The sequence below is a fragment of the Alligator mississippiensis genome, chromosome 1 (assembly GCF_030867095.1).
Source record: "Alligator mississippiensis isolate rAllMis1 chromosome 1, rAllMis1, whole genome shotgun sequence".
NCBI lineage: Eukaryota > Metazoa > Chordata > Crocodylia > Alligatoridae > Alligator > Alligator mississippiensis.
In genome coordinates, this window is record NC_081824.1 from 384,646,268 (window position 1) to 384,673,168 (window position 26,901).

Genomic DNA, 26,901 nt, shown 5'->3' on the forward strand with positions numbered 1-26,901 from the left:
CTGATGGGCTGAGGGACTACTTCAAAATTAAGATGCATAAACAGTCAAGGAGAAGGGCAAATTTATATACATATAAATATATATATACACATATATACATATGTATGTGTGTGTGTATAGATGTGTGTGTGTGTGTATATGTATGTGTGTGTATACGCACACACACACATACATCTATACACATATATAGGGGAGTGTGTGTGTGTGTGTGTCTGTGTGTGTGTATTTTGGCCCAGCACAAATGATGTGTAACCTGCCAGAAACTCTCTTTTAATTTTTCTGTGTACTGCACCCATATTTGTTTTTGCATTTTTGTGTCTATAAAATATCAACCAAGTATTGTTTTCTTTTAATAAAAGGGGAAAGAATAACCAATCTAAAAAAAGGGATTTTCCTCTTAATTTTGAGATACACGCTAGGTACATCTACATGTGCACACTTATTGCCCAGTAACCAGTGGGATCAGCAGTAGAGGGTATAGTTGCCCAGGTGGCCCTCTGCCTGCACAAACAGCCCACTGCACACCTCCCATGGCACACACAGCAGAGGCACATTTGGGGCACAAAGAAAATTTGGCAGGGAGCCAGCTCTGGGGTGCCTCCCTGGAGAGGCCCCAGTAGGGAAGGCAGGGCCTCCTGGCCCACCCTGGGAAGGGGGCATGGGAGGCAGGTGGCCTGAGGCCAGTTCCTGGGGAGCAAGCAGGGATGAGGGATTTGGAAGGCACCCACCTAGGCACAGGCCTGCCCAGCCAACTTATCATAGTCCTGGGGCACCCACATGCAGCCAACCTCCAATCTGAAGCCAGGCAGCACAGGGTCCCTGGAGCAAAGCATCTTCTCTCTCAAATGTAGCAAACTCTTACAAAAGCCTTCGGTCTCTTGCCTCTGCAGGGCCAACATCTGGACATGGGAGAGGGGCCTGCACAACCACCCCTGCAGCCTCACCGCTATCCACCGCTGGAGCTGACCGGAGATGCCGGCTGCACAGCAGCGTAGCCTCGAATGGGACCTGCCTGCTCCAGTGGCTGATGGTGGGTGTGGAGGGCTGGGTGGCAGACCAGTAGGCATGGTGGGCATAAAACCTTACCGAGGAGGCTGCCCACAAGAAGGCACAGATGCAGTCATGCCAGGCCCACTAGGACAAGCTGATGGCCCTGGAATGGCACCATGTGGAGCTGCTGGAGCAGCAGCTTGCCGACCAGGGCCTCCCAGAAGAGGCTGCACCCATGTCCCCCTGTGCCTGGCCCCCCTCCCCAGCCCTGCAGCAAGCCCCTGGCAGCATGCTGGAGCAGATGCTGCAAAACCTGCTGGTCGTGGGCATTCCCAGCATTTGCTACAGCCCCTGGGCCCATGAGGGAACTGTCTTTGGCCAAGGTGCTGGCCACCTGCCACCAGGCTCTCTGTCCTGGGTGTCCCTGCCCCTGCCCCTCAGCCCTGCACAGATTGACTCAGGGATGAGTTCAGACACATGATGTGTCTTTTAAGTTTGAGGAACAGGGTTTTTATTGTTGGTGGGTGAGGGGCTGGGGGAAGGGTGCTGTGGGGGAGGAGGGGGAGGGGACTGTGTTCATTGAGGGGGGATGGAGGAGGGATGGGGGTGTTTTGTTGTATTAATAACATTTATACTGCTTGACCTATGTTTGTGTCCTAGAGTAGTGCTGGGGGTGGGCAGGGGGTCAGGGGGTCAGGGGTGTGTGGGCAGAGGGGTAGGTGTGCTGGAGTGGGGAATGCAGGAAGAAGTGGTCAGCCAGAGCCTCCCATAGCTGGTGCCCTGGGCACAGCTGGCAGTTCATGGCTGCCCTGGGGCCTGAGCAGGGGGAGTGGAGGAACTGTTGGGGCCAGTAGGGCTAGCACCATGGCCAGCAGCAGTGCAGGGCACTGGTCATTGCTGGCAGGGGTTGGGCTGGAGCAGCAGAGTGCTGAGCACCACTGGCAGGGGCAGGTGCAAGATAAGGGGTGGCACAGGGAGGCAGGATGGGCAGGAAGGGAGCTGTCACATGCTGGCCCTGTGCTGGGCATGCAGCTCCTGGGCAGGGGAGAGGCTGGGCAGGGATTATAGGGTGAGGGTGTGCTTTTAAGATGGCTGCCAAGTGCTGGCAGCTGCCTCTGCCCTCAGCACGGCTGCCAAGGCTGAGGTCAGAGGCAGCCTCCAATTACATGGCTTGTGACTAGGGGCTGCTCTGACCTGGGACTAAATCTAGTCCCAAGTCAACTACACATTTAGATGCCAGCCCTATTCCTGCTTTTTGTGCAGTAAATTACTGCACAGTAACTCTAATGTGCAGTTAATGCATGTGTAGACACACCCAGTGAGTCTATATCCAGAATTCACATATTTCCTCTGGTTACAATTACTTCAGCAGATTTTTTCCTTCTAAGCATGCTCAGAAACAAATGAGCTTCGGAGGAGGGAAAGAGGAAGAGGATTTAAAATACCACTTACCCATCTACCTTTAGTATCATAATGATTACTTACATACCTAAAAAGGAGTTGGCATGGGGTTGGGAATCCACCGCTTCTCATCCCCCCATTATTTGCTGGCCATAGTATTTGAGGCAGTTACTTGATGCTGATACATGCCAATGGCAAATTATCAGTCCCGTATGCAAGGTGAAAGCAGGGTAGGGACTATGGGAGATGTACTTCTGCAGTATAGTGCAGACTAAGATTACTCTTAGTGGGCACATCTACACATGCAATTAGTGCCCCAATAAACTCTGATGCAGTCCACGCCAGAGTCAGCTGCTCCTGAACGTAGCATCTCCACGTGCACTTGAGCCCACAGCAGTTTGAGCTAGGGTAGAGTATCCCAGGGCTGGCGGCAGGTTCAGCGGGTCAACCCCAGGCTCCGGGTGGTGGAGTTGGGTGCTGGAGAGGCTGGCTGGGGCACAAGAGTGCCCAAAGTGCAGAACTGTGTAGCTTTTTGTGCAGTAAATGACTCTGCTGTAAGATAGTACTGTCCCCAACAGTACTATCTTGCTGTGGAGTTAATTAATTTACTGCACCCTAATGCCAGCACACATGCAGACAGTAACACTTTACTGAGGAGCTAATAGTCAACAAAGCAGCAAAGCACACATGTAGATGCATCAGTGTAGGTTAGACACAGCCCCTTGTTCAATGCTATACCTAAAGTCAGAAAACAGCACTGTTTTCTCGTTGGCCATCTGGATAGTTCCTTACCAAAACTGGGATATAAGGACAGAGAAGTTTCATTAATGATGGTTAAATCAGGAGCCTTCCTCAAATGAAGAGTGTGGTGTTAGTGTTCTAGTCATAATGGAAAAAAATAAGCATGAATTTATAGTAAAAATGAGAAATGTTATGAAGGTTGGGAGGTTCAATTATGAGGATCAATGTTTTAGTCCAAATATCACTTGTTTTTCAATATTAACAAAATAAATAGATAAACTTATACCAACCATACTAAGAACAGACGAATGGCTCAGTTGTATGTTCCCACTGAAGTCAACAGAAAGCTTCACCATATTTTGATAGCAGTAGGATTAGGATTTGAGTTTTGGTTCCCTGCTTCACATTCTCTAGTACCCTTTTTCTTTCCCTCACTACATTTCTCCCAAACTTGCTCTCCCAAATTTAGTTCCAAAACTAAAGGTAAGTAATATTAAGGTGTTTGTTTAGGTAATTCACTATGGCAGTATCCTAGAACTACCAAGGTTTTGATTTAATTGTTAACTGACAGACTGATCCCATAAAAATAGAGCATTTTTGTCCTAAGAGTTTGTTCCAAGATTGCAAAACCAAGAGTAGAAAAGAACATCTGCAATGGTTAGTAGAAACCATTAGAATTCATGTGAATAAATAGATTGGAAACTAAGTTGGAAATTTCTCAGTAAGATATAAATTTTAAAAAATGAAATCCAGTTGAACTACCCAGTTTCCCTGGGAGAATACAAGTCTAGCCAACCCAAGCATAAATAAATGTGGTAGTAATCACTGGATGATGTTTTCAGTTTACCACTAAAAACAATCATAGCTCAATTATTGTTGATGAAGTTTAGCTTTTAATGAAGAAATGTCATACCATTAACAAGTGTGCTTGTAAGTTTCCTTTATAATTGAAATATTAGAAAAATAATATAAAAGTTAAATACATATATTTTATTTACACATATATACATCTGCATACACAAACAGGCATATACATACATACACACACATGCACATATATATACACACACACACACACACACACACTAAAATATCATTATATATTAAAAAAAAAATAATAATTCTTTTTGAGAAAACTTCCTCTACATACTTTTTGCCAAATGTCACCAGAATCCTAGGTAAACATCAATATATTCAAGATGTCACTTTTAGTTAATGAGGAACAATAAAGATCAAATATCTTTAAAGTGCTATCATAAGCATATTAGTTTGTTTTTTGACATATTATTGATGGTTATTATTTAGTCAGTCTATAAAGGTATATATCTACCCTGCATTCTGACTGACTTCCGACTAACGTGGCTAACTACCTTTGTCAACCAGTAGCAGATCATACACTATTAAAAACAGGTAACTTATGAGTTTGACTTTCACTTCTTAAAAAAGCTAAATGTTCCTTTTTCATTGTGGCCTTAGGATCACACTCCCAGTTTTTAACTTAGCACAATCTGATGGAGCCCGTCTTCAGTTTTTTGTTTTGTTTTTTGTTGGGGGGGGGGGGGGTTCAATGGTTACTACTGACTCAGTATATAAAACAAAAGCACTTGGGTTACATAGATTATAAATTAATAGTTAGAAGTTAGCAGCTTCATGGGAAATACTTCACTCATATAAAAAAGCCAATTATGTTTGGCTTGATTTAGCATAGCTTTGCTACGTAGGATAAATCATTTACAGCTGACTTAACCATGCACATGCTCACAGGGTGAGGAACACATGCAAGTTATCAATTCATTATTTGCGCTGCAGTTCATTACCGCTTACGTGCTGGACAGCAACATAACTGTCTACCCTTGATCTGAGGGTATAACATTAATGCCAGTAGATATCAAGCTGTTGGGAAGAAAGCAAAAGCTAGACTGTGGTTGGATTAACATTTGATTGCCTAAACAGTACAGCTTTGAAAGCATGGGAAATTTTGCCTAGTGAGCAAGCTGGATTTTTTTTTTAAACTTGAAGAGTGCCAAACTCCCAAACCTAAGCGAGGGAAAAAGAGCTTGTGGAGAACTTAAAGTAAATGGAGAAATCTCCTCTCCTCATTCTGCAAAGGATTTAAATATGATATTTTAGTTCTAGGCTCATAATAGCTCTTTTTCCTCCATCATAAAAAAAGCCAAATATGACATCTTCAAGTTTTTCCTAGAGTTTCAAATCATAATTCCTCTCCCTTCTCTATTTATCTGAAGGGACAAAAAAGCACTCTAAAGCAAGGACTGGCTCAGAGCATTCAGCAAGATCTGGTGTTTTTCACAGATATGTAGAAATATCAGGTGTTTACTCAGTTCAGTCTATTTTTGAGGCAATGTAAAGCTTCTGTGTCTGAGTACCCTCCTCTTTGCTGGCTGAAATAAGACTATTCAAGTGACTGTACTAAGGTTGCCCTCTATTGGCTGTTAAAAAGAGGATACAAGTCTAATTAAGACTATGGTGACCTTTCCTTAGCTCAAAAAGGTAGTAGAAGTTTGCATTCCTTTGAAGCAGAAAGTTGTGAGCTGCATTCTTGATGTGACAATTTATGAATAGTGTGATGTCAGTGTGTGATCACATGTGGTTATGATTTTGAATATAGTAGTTGAGCCTTGGAGAGTCCTGATAGATGATAATATGGCAGCCGCTCTCAGTTTCACTTAAGTAAAAAAGCAAGATGTAGAGACAATCCCAACTCTTCTTCCTTTTCTACATTACCTTGTCCTTTTGAAACCCAAGTCCTCACATAAACAAAATGAAGCGAATTAAAATTGGAAGAGCTCATGAAGTAATCATCTTGTTTTAGTCATTGGGATATATGACTAATTCATTTGCAGAAATATTGACACCAAGTTATGGGGAAGCATGGTCATGCTTGAAGATAGGCTACAGATACAGGCGGGATCTAGACAGGCTGGCAAGTTGGGTGGATCAGAACCTGATGAAGTTAAATGTCAAGAAATGTAAAGTGCTCCACCTCGGGACGAGCAACCCCCAACACACCTACAGGCTTGGCAGCACCAAACTGACTAGCACCACAAATGAAAGAGACCCGAGGGTAATAATAGACCACAGCATGAATATGAGCTGGCAGTGCAATGTTGTAGCCAGTAGGGCAAATAATACTCTGGCATACATCAATCGATGCATCTCCAGCAAAGCCAAGGAGGTGAGTCTTCCACTTTACTCAGCACTGGTGAGACCACAGCTGGAGTACTGCATCCAGTTCTGGGCACCGCATTTTAATAAGGACATGGACAAGCTTGAGAGAGAGTCCAAAGAAGAGCCACCCATATGATCAGAGTCTTACACGGCAAGCCATACAAGGAAAGACTGAGGGATCTGGGACTTTACAGCCTGAGGAAAAGAAGGCTGAGAGGGGACCTGGTAGCAGCTTACTGCTACACCAGGGGAGTACATCAAGGGCTCAGTGAGCAACTGTTCACCAGGGCACCTGAGGGGAAAACCAGGAGTAATGGGCACAAACTCATGGAAGATTGATTCAGGCTCAACATTAAGAAAACTTCTTCACAGTCAGGGTGTCCAGACTGTGGAATAAGCTCCCTTCAGAGATGGTGCAATCACCTACCCTGGAAAACTTCAAGAGGAGACTAGACAGCCACCTTGCTAGGGTTGCCTGACCCCCAGTTATCTTTCCTGCTTGGTGCAGGGGGCTGGACCCGATGATCTTCCAAGGTTCCTTCCGGCCTTACAATCTATGAATCTATGAATGAATTCTGTTGCAACTTCACTATATTTTCCCCTCTAATGTCAATGTTAAGGTTTCACCTTTAATAACTGTAATTTTTTCTTCTCTTCTCAACTCTTCTCCAAAGTAATCCCTGGGTCTTCTGTCTTTAACTGTACCATCTACCTTGTCTCATTTTTTTAAGGTCATGATATCTAATCCACCTAGCTTTTGTCATCCTCTGAATATATGTAAAGATCAATATATTATATATAGTGCAGCTTCCAGAGCTTATATAGAACCCCTAAAATGTCCACCTCTGCTTAAAAACAATGATTACTTACTTACCTTACTATACTGCACTTATCATCAGAGATCCTGGTTTTCTCTGATAAAAAAACCCACAATTTTGGATATAAAAAAGTAACCCCAAATATATCTATATATATTTGTGGTGTCTCATTTAAATCAAAGGAAAATGTGGATTTGGGGTTACTTTTTTTTAAATGAAAATTGGGGATCATTTTAAATTGGAGAAAAACAGTTTCCCGGCTTATCATATAGTCATATCAAAGGGTGATGTTTACATGGGTTCCACTCTTGATGACCCCAGTGGGAAAGATTAAACTCCATTGGCCATTAGTAAGTGCTACTCATCTGCCTACAGGCTGAGTTGCGTTTGTGTCCTGGAGTTCAATTTTAGCAATGACTGTAGGATGGCATACTAAAAAAGTCCAATTTTAAGAGATGATATAAGGTTTTTTGATAACTCTTAAATTTACCTGCAAAGGCCATGAATAATCTACATGTGTTCCTGAATACCTTTGCCTTGTTAAGATAATATGGCAATCCTTTTACTGCATCAAGTATGTACTGCTTACTTCCTGTGTCTGCTGGCATAATGACCAGGTGTGGTGTTGTCTGTTAGTCTGTGTGGACTGCAGAAACCTGGAGTGAGTGGAAGGAGAAATACTTGCATGCTAGGTGGATGGCTCTGAGGACCAGGAAGTTTAAGTGCATATGACCTCCCAGTAGGACCACTGGCACTGTGTCTGAAGAGGGTCTAGATGGGTTTTCCATCCCTGGCTGAAGGATGCCTTGATAATCAAGTCAGCTACACTACTGTGTTTTCTTGAACACACCCTAACAGGTACTGGAATTCAGGACTTTACTACAGTTTGTGTACAATTCCAGCACCTTGCATACTTCCCAGGATTTATTCAATAGGTGCAAGGATTGTAGTCTGTGACAATATACATTTGCAATGATACAGAAAGATCTTCTTAAAATGAAGTATGATATATTGTGCCAAGGAGGTTCACAGGACTTAAAGAAGTGGTTTTAAACATTGAGGACCCCTATATTCATATCTCCTAATCTGATCATACCCTTTCTATCCTTCAGTCCAGCAATCTAGTTTATTCCCTATCTTTTAGTTAGAAGAAATAGCCTGTGCTGTTTGCAACCTGCTCCTTTGGTCTCTTCATAGTACTTCCCAGCTTGCCAACCTTTTTATCACTGGCACCATGAGCAGCCTTTCGTAGCTCATCTGAAACCCCTCCCTTTTCAATGGTCTTTGAGGTTTTAGATATCCTTTGATCCCGAGTGGGATGGAGTCAGCCAGGTAAATTATCTCATTGTTATCTTAACTCCTTTGAAGCTGAAAACCTGAAGCTCTTATCTGTGTCATTGTCTCACCTTTCCTGTTAGGTTTTGTAACAATTCCATTTACAGCCTCCTTTGATTTAACTATGCATTCAGGCAGGCAGCAATTAGACAAGTGAATGAAGCTACACGCAGCATGAGTAAAAGCTTACACCTACGCTGCCCTCCCCCAGTTTTTCCACAGAAGCATTGTTCACCACAGTCTTAGTCAATAAAGAAAAGGTTACTTTGCTGGAGGCTTGAAGAGCATCTTTCCACAAATTTAATACAGAGATGAACTCTTCACAAAAGCTTATGCTATACATCTCTAGTTTAGTTAGTCTGCAAGGTGCCTTTCAATATTGTAATACCTTACTTTCATAAGTGTATGTATGGTACCTGCTGAAGAGAGATTTTGATTTCAACTGCCCTTGTATTCAGCAAAATGTGTGCGTCACATAGCTCTGTGAGTCTATGTCCCAGAAATCGGAGGCATGTTCTCATTGATTTGAAGAAGTTCAATATAGTTTGGAATCTTCCTTGTACGAAGTAAGTGCTCGCTTACCTGGAATCTGACATTAGTCCAATGAACTCAGTGCCCCAAGTGGAATAAAGAGTATACTTGTCTGTGTTGCTATTGAGATCCAGTGAAACAAAGAGGTTTAAAGCCACTTTTATCAAGTTCATCACCTGCTGTGGTGGTTATCTCTGACTATGAATCATTTTGATATAGTTGGACATGAATTCTTTTTCTTTTTAGATCAGGGTGGTCAACCTGTGGCATGTGTGCCCCAAGAGGCACAAGAAGTCTTGGTATGTAGCATGTGGCAGATCAGGAAGGAGACAGGCAGCACAGTGGCAGACAGGGCAAGGAACAGAAAGCAGAGCAACAGACTGGGCAGAGAGCACAGGGCAGGGAGTAGAAAGCAGAGCAGTAGATCAGGCAGGGACAGGGGGAACAGAGATGGTACTCAGGAGGGCATGGGGCTTAAGTTGTGGCATACCTGGCATCCTTTTTATAGAGGAGCTGGCACAACTGCCAAGGAGTTCCTGAAAACATTTGGTTCAGTAGTTGAGTCAAAAAATTGGAAAACAGTTTGGTTCAGATCAAACCAGAATATAATTTTAAAAAAATCTTTGGAGTCAACCTTTCTGTTATTATACCTTTTTCTTTTTTCTTCTCTTTTTTTCTGAATTTAGATGAATTCTTAAGTGGGAAAAAAATCAAATAAAAAGTCAAAAAGGTTTACTTAGGAATAGTGACATTTATTATGTGCCCATCATAGTAACATAATGGTGGCACCACTGGGATTAGAGGAATTATAGGTTACAAATAATCTGGTAGAAACCACAATAAATAATTAGAATTAGTCAAAAATTATCTAGTGGTTCAGTTTTCTGTCAGAGAATGTAGGTTTTTCTGGAATAGAAATATTTCTCAAAGATGGTTTAATTTTATTGATGGTTTCCTGCCAGCTCACTGTCCAGTTTCTCTGCAGGCTACAATGTAGGGAGTTGGAGAAGTACAGGCTTCCAGGAGCCCAGTTCTTAATCAGTCTACTTAATCAGAGTCATGGCTGAGCTGAGAGATTCTAGCTTTCTGCTCCCTTTCACTATACCAGTTAGGATGATAGAAAGCCATGAAACTCAAACTCAGCCCAGGCTTCTAGGACTGTGGCTTTACAGGAACATCCTTTCTATTCTGTAAATAGATATTTTGTGGGGGCAGAGGGGGAGGGTTGTTTCTTTGAAATGTTGATATCCTCTGTGAAATGTAATCATCTTTTTCCACACAGATCTACAAATAAATACATAAATAACCAGTAAAAGTAAATAGAAAAAGCCCAGTCAGACACCTTTGAATCCTCTCACCTTCCTTTAAATGTGAGGAAACAGAGAAAACACATAAATATAAAAGTGAATAGGTAATAGCTTCTTTTCCCCTATAGCTGATCAATTATAAGGAAGGGTAGATTTACACTTTGTAGACTAACCAAAGTATGTCTGTCTGTCTGTCTCTATATATATAAATATATATATATATATATTGGTTATTATAACATGTTACAAATATATTATAAGCTCTATGATCTGGACTGATGATAAGTGCCATATTCTTTTACCTGTTCAGAAAGAATATATATATCTATAACAATTGACCTGTGGCATATAGTTACTCATGTTATGCCACTTAGTTATCCATGTGAGTTTGAAGTCAGGTAGAAGGCAGGGTAGATTTGCAGTGAGACAGATAGATAGACAGATAGATAGATAGACAGACAGACAGACAGACAGACAGACTATCTATCTCACTACAAATCTACCCTGCCTTCTACCTGACTTCAGACTAACTTGGCTATATATATTCTTAGTTGGAAAACTTACATACTTATATCTGGTGGCTACAGGGAATTTTGGGCCCAGCCCTGCCCCTCCCTACCCCCACACCAGGAATAGGCCAGCATAGCCCCTGGCCCTGAGCTCACAGAAGGCAGCCTGCCTTTGCCCTGTGCACAAATCCAGGGGGGCACATGCCTCCCATGCCTCCCCTGGGGGTACACACAATGGTGGGGGGCCACCCCCCTTTCCCCCCCACCCCACCTGGATGAGCCACCTGAGGGAGCTCCAGAGGGAACTCTACCTGCCCCAGAGTCCCATTCACCACCTGACTGGGCAGTGCCTGCTCCTGCCCTGCTCCCTCCCTCCCTGTAGGAACTTCAATCTGCCTCCGCCCCCCCAACTGTGCCCTTTCCCCCCGCATTAGATTTACCTGCAGGGAGCTGGATGCCCAGATGCATTCCTGGCCATGTTCACAGCAGTACCTTTAATTTTGCTGGCCCTCGGCTGCTGAATGGTGGAGGCGCCATGCTTGCAGCTTGCTCCTCATAGGCAGGGAAGCAGAAGCTGCAGTTTTAAACTTGGAGACATTTTTGTCCTCTTGCTGCTGATTGCCTATAGGGCCCTGGGAGCCCCACAGCTTGTGGCCAACCACCGGGAGACAAGAATGGTGTCATGTTTAAAACCACTGCTTCTGCTTCCCTGAAGATGCGAAGCAAGTCATTAGTGTGGCCCCTGATTGGCAGGGGCCCCACTGGCCTGTGCGTTAATCCACCTATGCCCCAGCTAAGGCCAGTTCCCCATGCAGCCCAACTGAAGCGGGACAGGAACAGCTCTGGAGCTCCCTCTGTCCCCATGGCAGTCAGGGATGGTGGCAGTAGAAGCCAGGGGAGGGGGGAAATGTGTGTGTGTGTGGGGGGGGGGGGGAATAGGACATGCCACTAAGCACAGAGCAGAAGGGAAAAAATCCTTACCTGATTTGAGCACCTTAAAAAAAATTCCCTGGCTGGTGCTCCCATGGTGTGGCCTGCCCACCCCAGTAAGCAGTGGGTGGAGGGAATATAGCTAGCTGGAAGTCAGGGGTGCAGCCACTCCTGCAGTGCTGGTTCCTGCTCCCACAACTCCCACACCCACCTTTACAAAATCTTGGATCCACCGATGTTGGAAATCATTCCAGAATGCTGTCAGAGTCACATGTTTCAGCAACAAATGGCCAATTTATTAGGAAAAGGCTTTTTTCACTTTATATAATTTATCAGATGAGAGGCAAACAATAAGAAAATGAAAAGAAGAAAGCAGAGAGGAAAAAAATTAGGAGAACCATTAATATATTTTAAATTTTAAAAGTTTGGTGCCAGAATTTGATATCTAATATTACATTGTTTCATATACAGAACAAAATGAAATTAATCCAATAAGTCCAATCAAAACAGGAAGCAGCTAGACAAAATGTATAATTGTATCAGAATGCAGCCTCATGTGAAGAGTAACTTTGTTGAACTGAGATTTTTAAATGACCAATTCTTACTCTTTGTATTAAAAAAAAATAAGAGTTTGAAATGTAGGCTTCAATGGCTCAATTAAAACCATTATTAGGCTCTCAAAACCTGTCCAATGTAAAATGTCTGGCCATTTTAGTAGTATAGGGAATCAACCTGTGCTCACTGACTACTTTTCAAAAAAGATTGTAAAATACATCCGCCTGCAAGGAAATATTTCCTTTTATACTCTAAATTTTTTGGAGAAGTGTGTCAAAATGCTTATAAGTAGGACAGAGGTTCAAAGTATTGCCTTGCCAGGGCTAGAAGGAATATTTTTATAAAAATAAACAAATACATTTAAATAAGAAAAGTAGGACTGCAGCATTACAGGATGCAAAGAGTTATAATACAGAATTGTAAAGCTATATAGGTATGTACTGTCTACCCGAAGAAATTCAGCTCTTGTTGACACTGGAGTTCAATACAGGGACTTCCCAAAGCATTGGCAAAGACTGTGCTAATGTATCTGGACAAACTGTTCTCACTGTAATTTTAGGGGGATCTTTGCCAGCAATAGTTCAGTTTCATGTGGTGAAAACAGATGTGGCATTTGAGGCGGTTCTAATTGATCTGAGTCAAAACCTGAGAGTGGCATAGCCCTTTACACACATAGCTTGACCCCAGAACAAAAGGCAATTAACACAAATTAGCTTCAGTTGTGTAAAATACCTCACAGATACTCACAGTGGGACAGTGGGCTTGCACCCCTGTAGGATCCTAAAGTAAAGAACTTGGTCTGGGGAGAAATCTAATGTCTATATTTATTATGATAGCTAGGTCATATAAGGGAGTCCCACATAGTTCAGACACAGGTGTTCAAGCCTGCCAGTAAGTAAAAATGGGACCAGAGAAAATAAAGTTTTTCTAAAAACTAGGCAAAACTTGATCAAGGGCTTTATAATATAGTCCTGTATTTTTCACCCTTGTTTTCAGAAAGGAAGGCACATTTCCTGTCTCAGACACAAGGAGAAAGTAGAAAAGAACTTTATCTGGTTTTCTCATTTGCATGCAATTATGCACTATTTCCAAAGAAGTCTTGTATTTTAAAAACGTAGGTAATTCCACTGGAAGCTCATTTACCACGGATTTAACTTATGAACAAAACAGTGGCTTTTAAATAATCTATTAAATAACAAAACAGTGGCTATTAAATCATAAGAACATGCCAATATATATGTTTGATGTGTCTTTTTACAAAGAGGTATTTAATATTGCTAGTGAATGATTGACTTGTCAAAATCAACAATAAACCAGAAAGATTAATAGTTAGAAACTAGTGCTATGACAGTTTGCACAATCACATCTTTCTGATGCACATTCCTTTCTTTAAACTCTCTGAGTCCCCAGCTTGGAGCACATCCTCTTTCCCCTAACCAATCCTATCTGTTATCAATGTTCTTTTATCTGGTTTTCTACTACGTGGCTCATTTTTAACTCATCATTTTTAGCTAAGTAAATCTACAGATCCACCAAATAAGAGGATGCTGGAAAGAGGAAGGAGGAGGTAGGGCTGAGGAAAGTGTCCAGTGAGGAGAAAAGTGGAACAGTCTTTGAACAGAATGTAAATGAGCGTGTAGGTAGTGTATGTGTGGAGGAGGCAAATATAGACTTAGTGAACTCGTGTGTGTGAATGATGGGTGGACATAAGAGACATTGATGCGAGTACACAGTAGAGATTGGAAGACCCTGGGGAGGGTAATTTAGAAATGAGAATGGAAGGAAGACTGAAGATAGTGAAGAAGACAGGGCAGATAACCAGTACCCTCAACTCTAATAGGCAAAGAGAAAGCAGCACAAACTGGAACGAAGAAGGGTTTCTCATGAAAGAGCCTAGGGAAAAGGAAAAAATGCAAACAAGGGAAGAAAGGAAATCAGAAGGACAGCAACATAAAATGCTATTATTGCATAGAGTGTTAGATGAAAGTGTCATACCAAATGAATAATTATTCATTCCATCCAGGAAGAGCACACACCAACTGCAGAGGCATCCTCAGCCTGATGAAGGGTTTTTAAACCTGAAAGCTTACTAAGAAATTTTTTTCTAGCTAGTTAAGTTAGTCTAAGAAAAGAATCAGATTGTCTGCCTATACCAAATGAAAACTCACAAAACTGCTTGCTTTACATATGGATTCAGCACCTAGTTTTGAATATTCACAAAACTGAGGAAACAAGTAGGCAAAAGAATTATTTCCCCCATCTAAAATACAATCCTGGTGACTGACTTTCTGAGCTTAAAAAAATAAATTGTGCAGACTTCATCAAGGCAACTTTCATCCAGGATTGGAAGGGTGTCCCACACAGAACAAGCAACAATGCCCCTCCATCTTCACTTCCAGTTTATTTGTACATTGGGACCTTTTCCTTCTATGTGGTTCCTGTCCCTGACTTTTCATTAGCACCAACAACAAACACAAAAAGCAAACTTAGTAATATTAAGCAGTATGCCATCTCATTCTTCTTTGTGTACTTTAATTATGCTGGAAACTGGCTTATATACATGGTGGGTATGTCTACACATGCACTTTAATGTGCAGTAGCCTATTTTACTGAACATTAAAGCGTCACGTAAAAAACAGTGCAATTACGCTAATGCACAGTAAAATAGACTACTGTGCATTAAGCGTCCCAAGGCTGGAGACAAGCAAAAGGATGAGCAGGGGTCTGGAGACTAGCAGGAGGCTGAAGACAAGCCCCTGGAAATGAGCTGGAGATATTCCCCTGCTGTGTCCAGCCTCTTGCTCCTTCTCTGGTACTGCTGGTGAGCGTGGGTGGGGGCTGGGAGAGCGAGCAGAGAGCTGGGGGAAAGAACAGGGGTTGGGGGGGATTAATGGGGAGTGGGGGGGAATGAACAGGGAGTTGGGGAAAGGAATGGGGGTTGGGTGGGGCCTCCCCCAAGGTCCTCTCCCCCCTCCTCCAGCCCCCCAACCCCCTAATTACCTGGCAGAAGCTGGGTCCAGGTTTCTGAAGCTTGCACCACTGCCTGCTCTGCACAGGCAGGCAATGTACTTCAGCACCAGGGAAAGAGCCAAACACAGAGATGCTGTGGCAGATTATCCAGGGGTCTAATTTTGCCCCCTAAATTTGCAGCACAGGGAATGTTTTTTTGTTCCCGCACGTGCCTCTTGCAGTGTCTCAAAGGGGCTCGTCTGGATGCGCCCACAGAGTTTTTGCCAGGAGCTCAACATGCAACCCAATAAGCTAGACAATAAGACCAGCCACATTTTAGTTTCTATTTTCTTTTAGAAACTCTTTCACAAGGATCAAAATGACTTATCAGATCCATATCCTTCTAAATGCTGCATTGTGAAGAAATTGGTTTTAACCCAGTATTTTGCACTGTATGTGAGTTCTGGGACAGCAATCTATTTTACATAGAAAACTGGGGCTTGTGATTAACCCTGAGTTACCTGACTAAATAAAGTGTAGGAGAGAGTCTGTTACCCAGTCTGGGGGCATAAGTGCTTCAAAGAAATAGGATTGCCTTTTTAATATGCACAGATAGCTGCCTATTCCTGTAACAGGGACACTTACGTGCCCAGAGGGGATCATAATATTTCTCTTTCATTTAGCTGGGCAACTCAGTTAGTTTCAAGCTACACTTTAGTTGTCCATTATGGAACAGAATTGTCCCTCTGCTACACCTTCTACCATTTAACATAGCATTTACAAAATGAAACAGATTCTCATATGTAAACAAAGATTTTTTCCAAGGAGCTCAGATTAATCAACCTGTTGCCTTTTGATGCAAGTGAAGTGATTTATTCTAACAGCTCCTTTCTATTATCAAATGAGGTAATCATTCTTGCAATTTCCTAAATAGCAAGAGCAGTGGGTGGTGGCTTATTCCTTTAATATGTAGTCATTTAACAAACACATTATGCTGCTACTTTATGTGCGGTTTGACTGACTTATGGTAAGGAACACTGACTCTTTCAATCTATTAAAGAAAAGTTGTTTGCTAAAGTAGACTCTACCAGGAATGGAATCCAAAACTTTATTATGTTGCAGTTTAGGATTATACAAATTTATAATTATATTTGTGTTACTAGCTTTGAATGTATGTATTCTATTGTTTCAAGAATTACACCAAGAATGGAATATTTGATCATTTTAATTATACATTTTTCACTTCTAGAGCTAAGAAAAGACAAAATCAGAGCAAACGTATCTATTAACAGCAACAGAAGGTCTAGCAACAGAAGGTCTATACACCAGTATGCACAAATTTAGATTAAATATTGTAAAAGGGAGTTATACCTTCCTTCAGTTTTTTGAGGCACATACTGTTAGAAAGTTACATTCTTGCAGTACCTATCATCACAAAGTCATTTTGCAGCCTCAGTCTGCTCTCACTTGCACTTGTAAGAGAATCAGGCTCTGTGTCACTCTCTATTGCGGAGTCCAGCTCTGAACTAATTTCCCCAGGAGAAAAACACAATCCACTGTTGTAACAGTAGCAATCATTACATGGATGTTTCAGAAGAAGGATGGAGCAGAGCCGTGACACTTTACGCCAGATGAGGATTTGCTCTGCCATATTCAACCTAAACAGTAGCAGAAATTTAATTGAGAAGAAATATGTTACCCAAATCAGAATTGAATCAAGACAGCACTATTATGTTTTCTACTTACCAGAAGTGCCAATGAATCAAGCAAGACTTCAGCCTTATATTTAGTCTTAAAAATAACATTGCCTCACAGCATAGGGCCAATTCTAACAATCACTTGTAGCATTGCTTAAGGCAATGGGCACCAACCTTTTTGGCAGGCATGCCCACATATTAACCCTGCACCCTCCCTGAGTGCCACTGTGATCCTCTTCCTCTGCCCAATCTGATGTTTTGCTTTCTACTCCCTACTATATGCTCCCCACCTGACCTCCTGCTCCGCTTTCCACTTTCTGGCCTGTGCATCCTGCCTGATCTCTTACTCTGTTTTCTGCTTTGCTGCCTATCCCCTCCCTGATTTGCCCATGTCGCACACAGGCCAGGTATAAACATTACATTTTTACTGCTATAAGTAATCAGAAACTGGTCTATACCATAACAGAACAAGAGTTTGGCGCACACAGACTGGGTTACACCGTTTTTAAACCAGCCTAAGTTTTGCCTCCCCCAACTTCCAAGGGCAAATGTGTGTGTCTGTTTGCTGCCAATCTAAACCATGCTGCTTACAGAAAACCACGTAACTTAAATTGATTCCACCTTGGGCTTTTTGAATGTCCGTACCTAGCCACAGAGGCTGCCTGTGCCACAGGCTGGACATCCTTGGCTTAAGGAATGACTTGGAGGAAAGAGTTACCTACTGAAACACCAGCAGCACCAACTCCAATACCTTGGCTTTTCCTGTTACATTTCCTATCTAAGGATGGACAATTTATGACTTTGCTCGACTTCTGAGATATAGTGACATCATGGCTGTAGGTGGTATCATTTTGATTTGCTCAGTGAGATCTTAGATGCTGGGAAAAGCCCAGAGAAATATTCAACTGACTAATTCTAGCGTTTTGCATCTGACAGGCATGCAAATCTTTGCTTTAATTTCAAGACCCACTTCCCCATCATAGTTCTAATACATGAAAATATAAAATACAAGAAAAATATTTGTCATCAGGCATCATTATTATTTTCAAAAGAAAACTGCTCAATCCCAGTTGCTTAAGCATAACAAGAGAAGAGATGAAAAGCAGCTGGTGGTTAAAAAGATCTGACAGCTTTTTTAAAACAAGAGGAAAAAAAAACACCCAGTCCTACCAATTTTAGCAGAAGATAAATACTGTTACAATTTCTGATGGCTGAGAAGCTTTGAACTCCATGAGTGAATTCTTTCCTTTTTTAGGAAACAAAAGAATAGGAGTGAGAAGAGGTCAGATGAATGAGCAATAGCAAGAAACAGTAGATGAGAAGAAGGTAAAAGGGAAAGAATTAGAGTAAAGAAGATTAGAAAGAACATGAATATAAATGCGCGTCTTACACCTACGGAAGAAGGGCAATTGCAGTGTGAATAAATAGAGGGTGAACATACAAGAATGAGAAGAGATTATAGAATTGCACACAGTAGTATTAAATTTCTTCTCAGTCTTCTGGTCATCATCTCAGCTAGCCTTGAGCCTTCCCTCTCTGAGGCGCACTACAATGAAAAGGGTAGGCATATGACAGTTTTAACTCCTTTTATACAGACTACCAGGTACAAGATATTTAGGCCCCTAACTCCTGTTTATAGTAATGCCAACTCTCATGAAAAAATCATGAGACTTCTTATTTCTACGTCAAATTAACTCCGACTTATGATCTCCTGATAGAGAGATCAAATCTCAGGATTTTTTTCTTCTGGTGCACATAGAGAGCGCCAAGCTGGTAAGTCTGTGGAGGGGAAGGGGCAGGGGGAGAGAGAAGGGATGGGGGGGGGCGGGGGCAGATCCAGGCCCACACGGTGAGGGAGGGAGTAGGGCAGAGGCTGGGGTGAACAGGGTGCTGGGGCTCAGGTGAGTCATACAGCAGAGTATTTGGAGGCTGTCTGCCTGTGCGCATGTGTTTGTGTGCATGTCTGTAGGTCTGTCACTCACTCCCAAGCACAGCCCCCCCCAACTGTGCTGCTGCCTTTCACGATGGGGTTGGCAATACTGTATTTAGGTGCATCACTGCCCACCCTTGGTGGTGGAAGGCTATCTATACACACAGTAACATCTGAAAGTAAACAGGATTTCATGGGAACTCTCTAGGAGAGTGGTGCTCAATCTTTTGGCCCCATGGGCCAGATAAGTGGTACAGGGTTGATCTGTGGGCTGGAGCAGGCCCTGCATGCCAGGATTGCAACCTGAGCTGCCTCTGCATGGCTCCACACACCTGAATCTGGCCAAGTGCAGGCTCAACTGGCATCCACATGCCAGAATCAGGCTCTGGGGGCCCACTACACTCTGCACACCTGATCTAATGCATAGGGCAATGCATGCTCTCCAACCTGCCAGGCCTCCCATGGATCCATCACTCCTCCACTCCCAAATTTTTGGACCCCTAGGGAATTCTGAGGGCCAGATGACATGACCCTGAGGACTGGATAGAGCCCATGGGCCAAGGGCTGAGCACTGCTGCTCTAGCATGATGTCATGTCAAAGAATGGCTGATGTCTTTCCCCTAAGTTTACCAGGTTTCCCAAGTTTGCTTTAGAAGCAATGTATAGACCTGCAAATAGTTCATGAATTAACTTCTATCCATTGACTGGCTGTAATACTGAACAGGAGTTGAAATATCCCTTTGTTAGCAAGGTCATCACTGAAGGTGTATCCCAAACATGCATACGTTAGGAAGGAGTAAGGGAGGGAAATTATCTTTTTGTATATACAAATATTATGTCACACTATGTACACAGGTACTTGTGCATCAACAGGAAGGGGGCCAGGTTTAAGTAGGTGTTTCTGCCCCCTATAATTGTTGTATAGTAATTGTTTTTCCAGCTAAATCCACATGCGATCAGTTGAAGAGAAAGAAAGGAATTACATATGGGTATTTTATCTCTGTCAAGCATTACAAATGCAACACCTGAACTCAGCTGATGTAGAGTCAGAATAATTTGCTAATGAAAAGAGAAATGTCTGGGGGAGGCTTATTTCAGTTCCTGCCACCTGGTGACACCTCACTGAAGATTAAAGATAAGAAACAAGAGAGATTATTGTGAGCTTTCTTTATCCTGCATAGTTAGAAGAATGTTTACCTCCACTTACCTACTGGCTACATATCACAAGTTCCTCAATATTTGACCTGAAGCAAACAGACCTTTTTATGATGTTTTTCTCACCTTGTTTCAGCTTCACATGCAGTCTCCATGGAGTCTGAGAAGCAGGCGGATGTGAATGGTTTTGACCAGCAGGTGAGCGAAAATGCCCAAGGCAGGAAGATAGCATTTCTCCTTGTACAAACATACTTTTACCAAGTAACCACAGTAGCAGAGGGAGAAGGAGCGGAAATGAAGGCTGTGATGGAGAGCAGCAACTGGGTAAAGTTAAAACAGCTTCAACAAAGGGAATGAGAGAGACTGAGAATGAGAAGAATGCATGAGGAACTATCTCCTAGAGATTAAACAGTCAACATTACTCTTGTTTCATATGACTGGGCAGATAAATGAGACCTCTGTATGCCAAAGGAACGTTTAAGAATCTTTTATAAATTTTTAAAGGAGGAAAGCAAGAAACACAATAGAACAAAACTGGAACAAACACCATTTAACTGAGCAGACTGCCTTCATCACAGCGTCCTTGTTGTCTGACTTAAAAAATGCCTGACTTTTTGCTAGGCCAATGAAAGGAAGGTATGCTGCCTCTGCAGAAGAATCTGATACTTGCTACATAGGCCAAGTTAAACCAAAATTAATTGATGTGGAGATATTGCCTCATCATTGTTAGTTCCGCTCTCTTTATCCACACCTTTCAAAAGTAGCTTTTTCTTCTAACAGCTTAAAAGGAGAAGATATGTTCCATTACTCTAAGGAAGAAGGGAAACATGTTCAAATTTTGATGCCCTTAATTAGGCAACTAAATACCTATCCAGCCATCTAAATTAAAGGCCTCATTTCCTCCCATCCTTTCAAAGTGTTCATTACCAGCCATTCTTGAGATCAGCACCTCTGAAAAGCCGAGAACTTCATAAGTGCCTAAATATGGATTTAGGTAACTATCTTAGTTTGACAATTTGGGACTATAACGATTAATTAGAATTTAGCCCAGTATTTTTACTGAGACAGATTTATTGCTTTTTCATGTAATCATCAGCCAAGGATGATTTCACAGTCATAGTTTACACCATGACTAAATGCCTTGTTAATATTTCTTCAAGATTATTTTAGCTTATTTGACACATTTTAGTGCTGCTGCAATGGTTGATAACAGCAAGGGTGGCGGGGGGAGGAGGCGGCGTGAGGGAACGAGCTACAAGTGCTTGCACAAACCTTTCTTTCAGTTCAAGTATGTAAAGTGAGATAAATGGTCAGACTGCAGACATACTGTACTCAGCAGGAGCCAAAAGCAACTCCCTGGATTGGCAGCTCCAAAAGCCATCAGCACCGGATCCTCTCAGTAATTACCAGTTCGGAAATGTCCTTCCATTGATTGTGACAGACGTAAACCAGCTGTGCTTCAAAAGACAGAGCACAGAAAAAGGAAGAGACAGACGGGCTGGACACAAGCAGTAACAAACACTGGAACCAGCTGCAGCCTGCAGGTCACACTTCCACGTCAACAAAAAATGTTATTTAATATTTGCCAAACACTGAACTAATTCATCACAAGGTCTAAGTGGATCTATAATGTCTGAAATCTCCCGTTGAAGATTAACTGAATGTATCACGTTTCCAGCGCAATGACCTAAATGTGAAACAAAACAGTACAAGCCTTGTAGGCAAGGCACTTATTCATTCTGTGCAGTAGCTGGTCAATCTAAGCAAGATAGCTTAGGAAATCCTAGTGTCAGAATATGTGTATTCATAAAGGCACAGGAGCTCATAAGTAGAATGCCAGTGTGTAAAAATTTGGCTGAATGTGAGTCTGATCCAAGATATGCAGCTGCTGTTGAATAATCTAGAGTGTGTACAAGACAAAACTCCTGTGAACTCCCTGGTGACAGCGGAAGACGCTGATTTTTATTTTGAACATGGAGATAAGCTAGTTATTAATTTCTCCAGGGACATTCCTCAAAGAGACATCACACTTCCTGCCTACAGAAGGTGGCACCTCAAGAATAATATCAAAACACATCGCCAACACTGTGATGCCCATGCAAAGTTTCATCATCAATCACAGCTACTGCAACAGCATGGAAGAGTCTGAAAAAAGAAAGGAAAGGGGAACAGACAAAAGCTATAACGAGGGACAATTTGAACATCCTGTGTCCATCTACATGAGACGCTTAGTGCTCAGTTGCTCATTACTACTGCGCAGTAGTGTTGCCAGGCACGAACTGTGATGCAACGCTACTGTGCAGCAGGAATGAGCTATTACACAGTAAGTGTTACTAGGCAATTGTGCTGGGACACAACTGTGCAGAAACAACGGTTACTGAGCAGTCATTTAGTACTTGGTTATGCAAGTATTAAATGACTCTGCAGTAACAATTGCGCAGTGGGTGGCTCGTGTAGATACACCCCATCTCCTACAAGCTGAGAGGAAGAAGCAAGAGGCAGCTTTGAGACTTTTTGTTAATTAGCTTTTATTGCTTCTGGTCAAGCTCCTAGGTAGTTCCAGGTATCCATCAAAGCTGAGAACACATTAACTCTGCCCTAGCCATTGCCTCTCACCTTTAACTGGACTTGATATCCACGGAGGCCCTGTCTAGCCCTGTGTTCATATGATTACTGACACTTTTCTCCAGCTCCATTGATTTTTGCATTGCACTTCACAAAGACCTTAAGAGTGACTGAGGCCTGCAGACTTGACCAAAATAGAAATAGGAAATAGCAACACTTGGGCATTAGGCCCGAAAACGTGGATAATAGGAGCAGTATAATTTTGGAAATGTGGCGCAATATAGTCCTTTGTTAATTCCTCGCCACTACAGTTCCTTACCGGTAATTATAAGAAGTACGTCAGTCACGAACAAACAGCAAGCTAGCAAGTATATACAGCCCCGTAGCTATTAAACTATAACTAACCTATAAAAAGCTTCTGTAATATAGTATTTCACAGGATTTCCTCAATAATTGTTTCAGGATCTACCCAGGAGTGTTGTGCAAAAGCCTTAACTGTGCCTCCAGAGAACAGGATAATTACAAAAGGTTTTAAATAACACAATTAAGTGTTTAAAATAATAAAACATATCAAGGTCGCACAATGATGAGAATGTACAGCACACAGTGCTCTCCTACAAGCCTTAATGCTTTTACTGGGATCGTGTTGTTTTTGTTATACAGACTTCACAAAGAACATTCTTTCTGCATGTCACTAAAAGGGAAAGAGGTCAGCCTCTCCCTTCTTTCTTCTGGGTGTGCTTGAAATGCATGGCTATTGCTGTAGCTCTGGCTCAGGTCTAACCTCCTTCCCCATGAAGTGCATTTAGTATAGCAGCGCAAATCATAGCGCTTATTCAAGGTTGAGTATCCCCAGATCTTGGCTTCCTATCCTCTAACAACAGTTGTGTACATGTTCTCCTTTCCACTGCCCTTCTTCTCTTTCTTTGCCTCCTATGCTCCCATTCCATCAGAAAAGTAACTTTTCTTCCTTTAGAAGAGATACCCAAATATCACAAAAAGCAGCACTGCTGGGGGGAGGGGGAAAGAGGAGGGACACTTTTCATATGAAATTTCACATTATTTTCTCTCCACTGTGAGTGCAATATGCATAAATTGTTCTATTTAATAAACACAGGTTATACATGTAAAATCTAAGGGCCCAGTCTTATTCTCTTTTCTCATTTCGTCTGGCAATTCTCCCACCCACTAAGATCAATAGCACTAGGATTACTGTCACATTCAAGCATCTGGTTTTTTTCTCTCAGATAGCAAGGCCCAGGTCCTATTTACTCTTTTTAAATCCAAGTGGCAGATATGTAGCCATGTAGCTACAGTTTTTGGCACTTATGCACAGTTTGAAATGTTATTTCTCCACAGGGGAGAATAGGATCACCCTGCACGTATACTTGCCAGTGGGCAGGGAGAAGGAAGAAGAGGGACCTCTTACCTTTTACCCCATATCCTAGTAGTTAGGGCACTTATCCAGGGAGTAAAGGCCTAGGTCCTAGGCCCCATTCACTTAGGAGGAATTTAAATCTGCATTCCCAGCTTCTCAGTAGTGCTCTAATCACCATGGAACAGTTTAGTCATTACCCAGAATCCTCTCCAGCCCTTCTCTTGAAACTGGCCCACAAATGCAGCCAAGAAACAGAGCTATGTAAGACCAGGAAGAAGCAAACATGCCAGAGGGAGGATGCCTTAATGAAACAGATGCTGTCTTGCAAGAGAGAGAGCTGGAAATTCTTCGGCAGAAACTTTCCCAGTGCCATTTATTCATTTTGCCATATAAGTTTTACATGCAAGGTGCAGTGGGCCAGCCTCAAGATGAAGCCTAAAGATGACCTAGGTCAATGCCTAGTCTGTAGTTTGGGGACAAGCATTGTGCTGGGAAGCCGAAGGCAGGTTCAAGCCCTCTCTAAGACAGAAAAGACTGCAACACAAGTCTCCTGCTCCCTGGGTAAGTGTCCTAACTATTAGCCTATTTAGTTTAAACATGGCAGGTCCTCCTTGTAGTTAACACAAGTGAAAAATTCAGAACTTTCCCAACCTTATGCATATACCTAAAGCGATTATTTTTCCCCAGGGCAGCTCCTAGGATACAGCCTAGGCCTACTGAGCATGCTCAGTAGGGCAGAGCAGGTATGCTGAATTGCAAACGTTACCTTAGTTGCCAGAAACTGCTGCTACATAACTACATACCTGCCAGTTAGGTGTGTGAATGGTAAGTAGGATTAGACCTTAAGGGACCAAATATGATAAAATACTTGAAAGCAGAAGTGAATGCTTCTGTATTATATAAAGGTCATACCGTGCCATTGATTTGTGTGCAGGAACCTGCTGATGGGTACTACTGGCACAGAAAAATAGTAGTATTAGACCTATAGCTTCTCACTGACACACACCACTTGATTCACTATAGGCCATGCCAGTTCTCACTTCTAGTCTCATGGAGGGCCATAGCAGCACTGAAAAGGGGGTGGTCATGGCCAACACATTCAGATGATACAGGAATCTAGTGCATCTTCCAGGTGACCTCTGCCAAGGGAATTCCCATGATGGAAGGTCTGGGAAACATGGTAATGCATGGCATGTTATGCAGCTGGTAAAAGCATGGAAAGATAGAGATGTGGCAGCAACAGGGATATTTTACATGCAATAATCCAGAACTGAACTGACACAGAACCAACAGCACTGAAGCTGATTAGAAACTGAGGGAATCATAAACCTGTTGGAATATGCAGTTATACTGAACTCAAAACACCTCACAAAACAGGGTCAATTTCCAAGGCATTTCATTTAAAAAGAAAACCAGAAAAAGCAAATCATTCTTACAATGTAAAAACATCCCATTTCAGCAATTTCAGGATAAAACATTTCAATATTTCATCTTGAAAGGATTTTTGTTTCAAACTGTTTTTTTTACTTAATTTTTATTGCAAAATTTAAAAAGAAGTTAAAATCAAAAGAAAATATTTCAGAAGATTACAATATTTTATTTCCAGAAATTTCTTTTGAAGAATTAAAAAAGTTTTCACACTTGTGAAGAACAAAGCCAGGACAGAAATGCTATCCTTTATACCTCTCTTGTCAGCCCTACTTCTAATTTAAAATTATGAAAAAATGTTCCCCAAAAATGAGGGAAGGAGGGTGCCTATATAAATATTCTCTCCTTTTTTTCAAGTATACGTACTAAGACTTGTCAATATGCTTCAATCCAAAATTGAAAGCCTAATGAACAAGAATTGATGGATGTGCAGCCAAAGGCATTCCAGCTTCCCTTCTGATAAAAGCCAATCTCTCAACAGCTTTTTATTGTTAAATGTTATACGGGAGCAACAGGAGAAAAATACAGGGTACATTCTCAATTTAAAAAAAAAAGAAAGGCTGAACTACTTACTAAGGTATACTTTTATGTACCCAGGTGGCCCAAGATGCATCCTTTTTCCTGAGATACATCCTCGTTTGTCTGTGTTTCCATCTTGTATTGTCATACTTTTGCAGTGTGCAGTAGCTGCCTTGCTATATTAGGCAGAAGCAGTCTAGCTTAGGTAACTTCTAACCCATGAGTCAGAGATATAACTTAACCAAAGATGAAGTAACAAGTCCAACAAGAAACTTCTGAGTGATGCTATCAGGAAGAACACACATATCAATATGATCATAGTCACTGTAGAGATGGAATTTCCTGGCTCAGAGCAAAGAGGTCTTTCTAGCCAAACCCATCAAAAAGACAATCAGGAACAGTACTAAAAAAGGTCCTTGCCCTGTTTTCAGGAGATGTGAACCTCTGATCATTAATAACATGAAGATGACTGACAACTGATGCAATCATGAGCTTTCCTTTATCGCAGCTGGTGGTCTGGCAATTAGCAAAGCCTTTGGCAATTATGAGACTTAAATTTTATTCCTTCTAGGTTCTGTGAGTTTATTTAGCTATTACTTCATATTTCCATAGCAGTTTTCATGCTAAAATGTATTTCAGGTCACATATTGAGCTCTTTAACTGTGGTTAGATCACCAAAGCTGAGCTGAGCCCCACTGCTTTCGCTGTGTCTTCTAGGCTAAGTGCAGACAATCAAAAAGCTTGAGGCTGAATCGAATCAAACTTTGCAGGTAAGTAAGCTGCGCAGATGAATGAATAAGCAAGTGAACAAACATTCACTTTTGACTCTGAAAATGCAGCTACATGCCTGCAGTAGTGCAGGCCAGAAGCTGGGGGGTACTAAGCATGCCTCCCTGCTTGGCAGGAGCAGACAGCTTGGGCCAAGCCTAGCACACCCACCCTGCAAGGGGGAATTTACGGAGGGAGGTGCAAAG

At 42.1% G+C, this 26,901-nt stretch overlaps 1 long non-coding RNA gene across 1 annotated transcript; it reads right to left on the reverse strand.

Annotated features, from left to right (window-relative positions):
• Nucleotides 1-16,462: 16,462 nt before the first annotated feature.
• LOC109283454 (uncharacterized) lies at nt 16,463-25,595 on the reverse strand. The gene is made up of 2 exons (XR_002090615.2): nt 20,164-25,595; nt 16,463-16,913 (listed from the first exon to the last, which is right to left on the reverse strand). It is a non-coding gene; the product is annotated as an uncharacterized LOC109283454 (long non-coding RNA).
• Nucleotides 25,596-26,901: the final 1,306 nt, after the last annotated feature.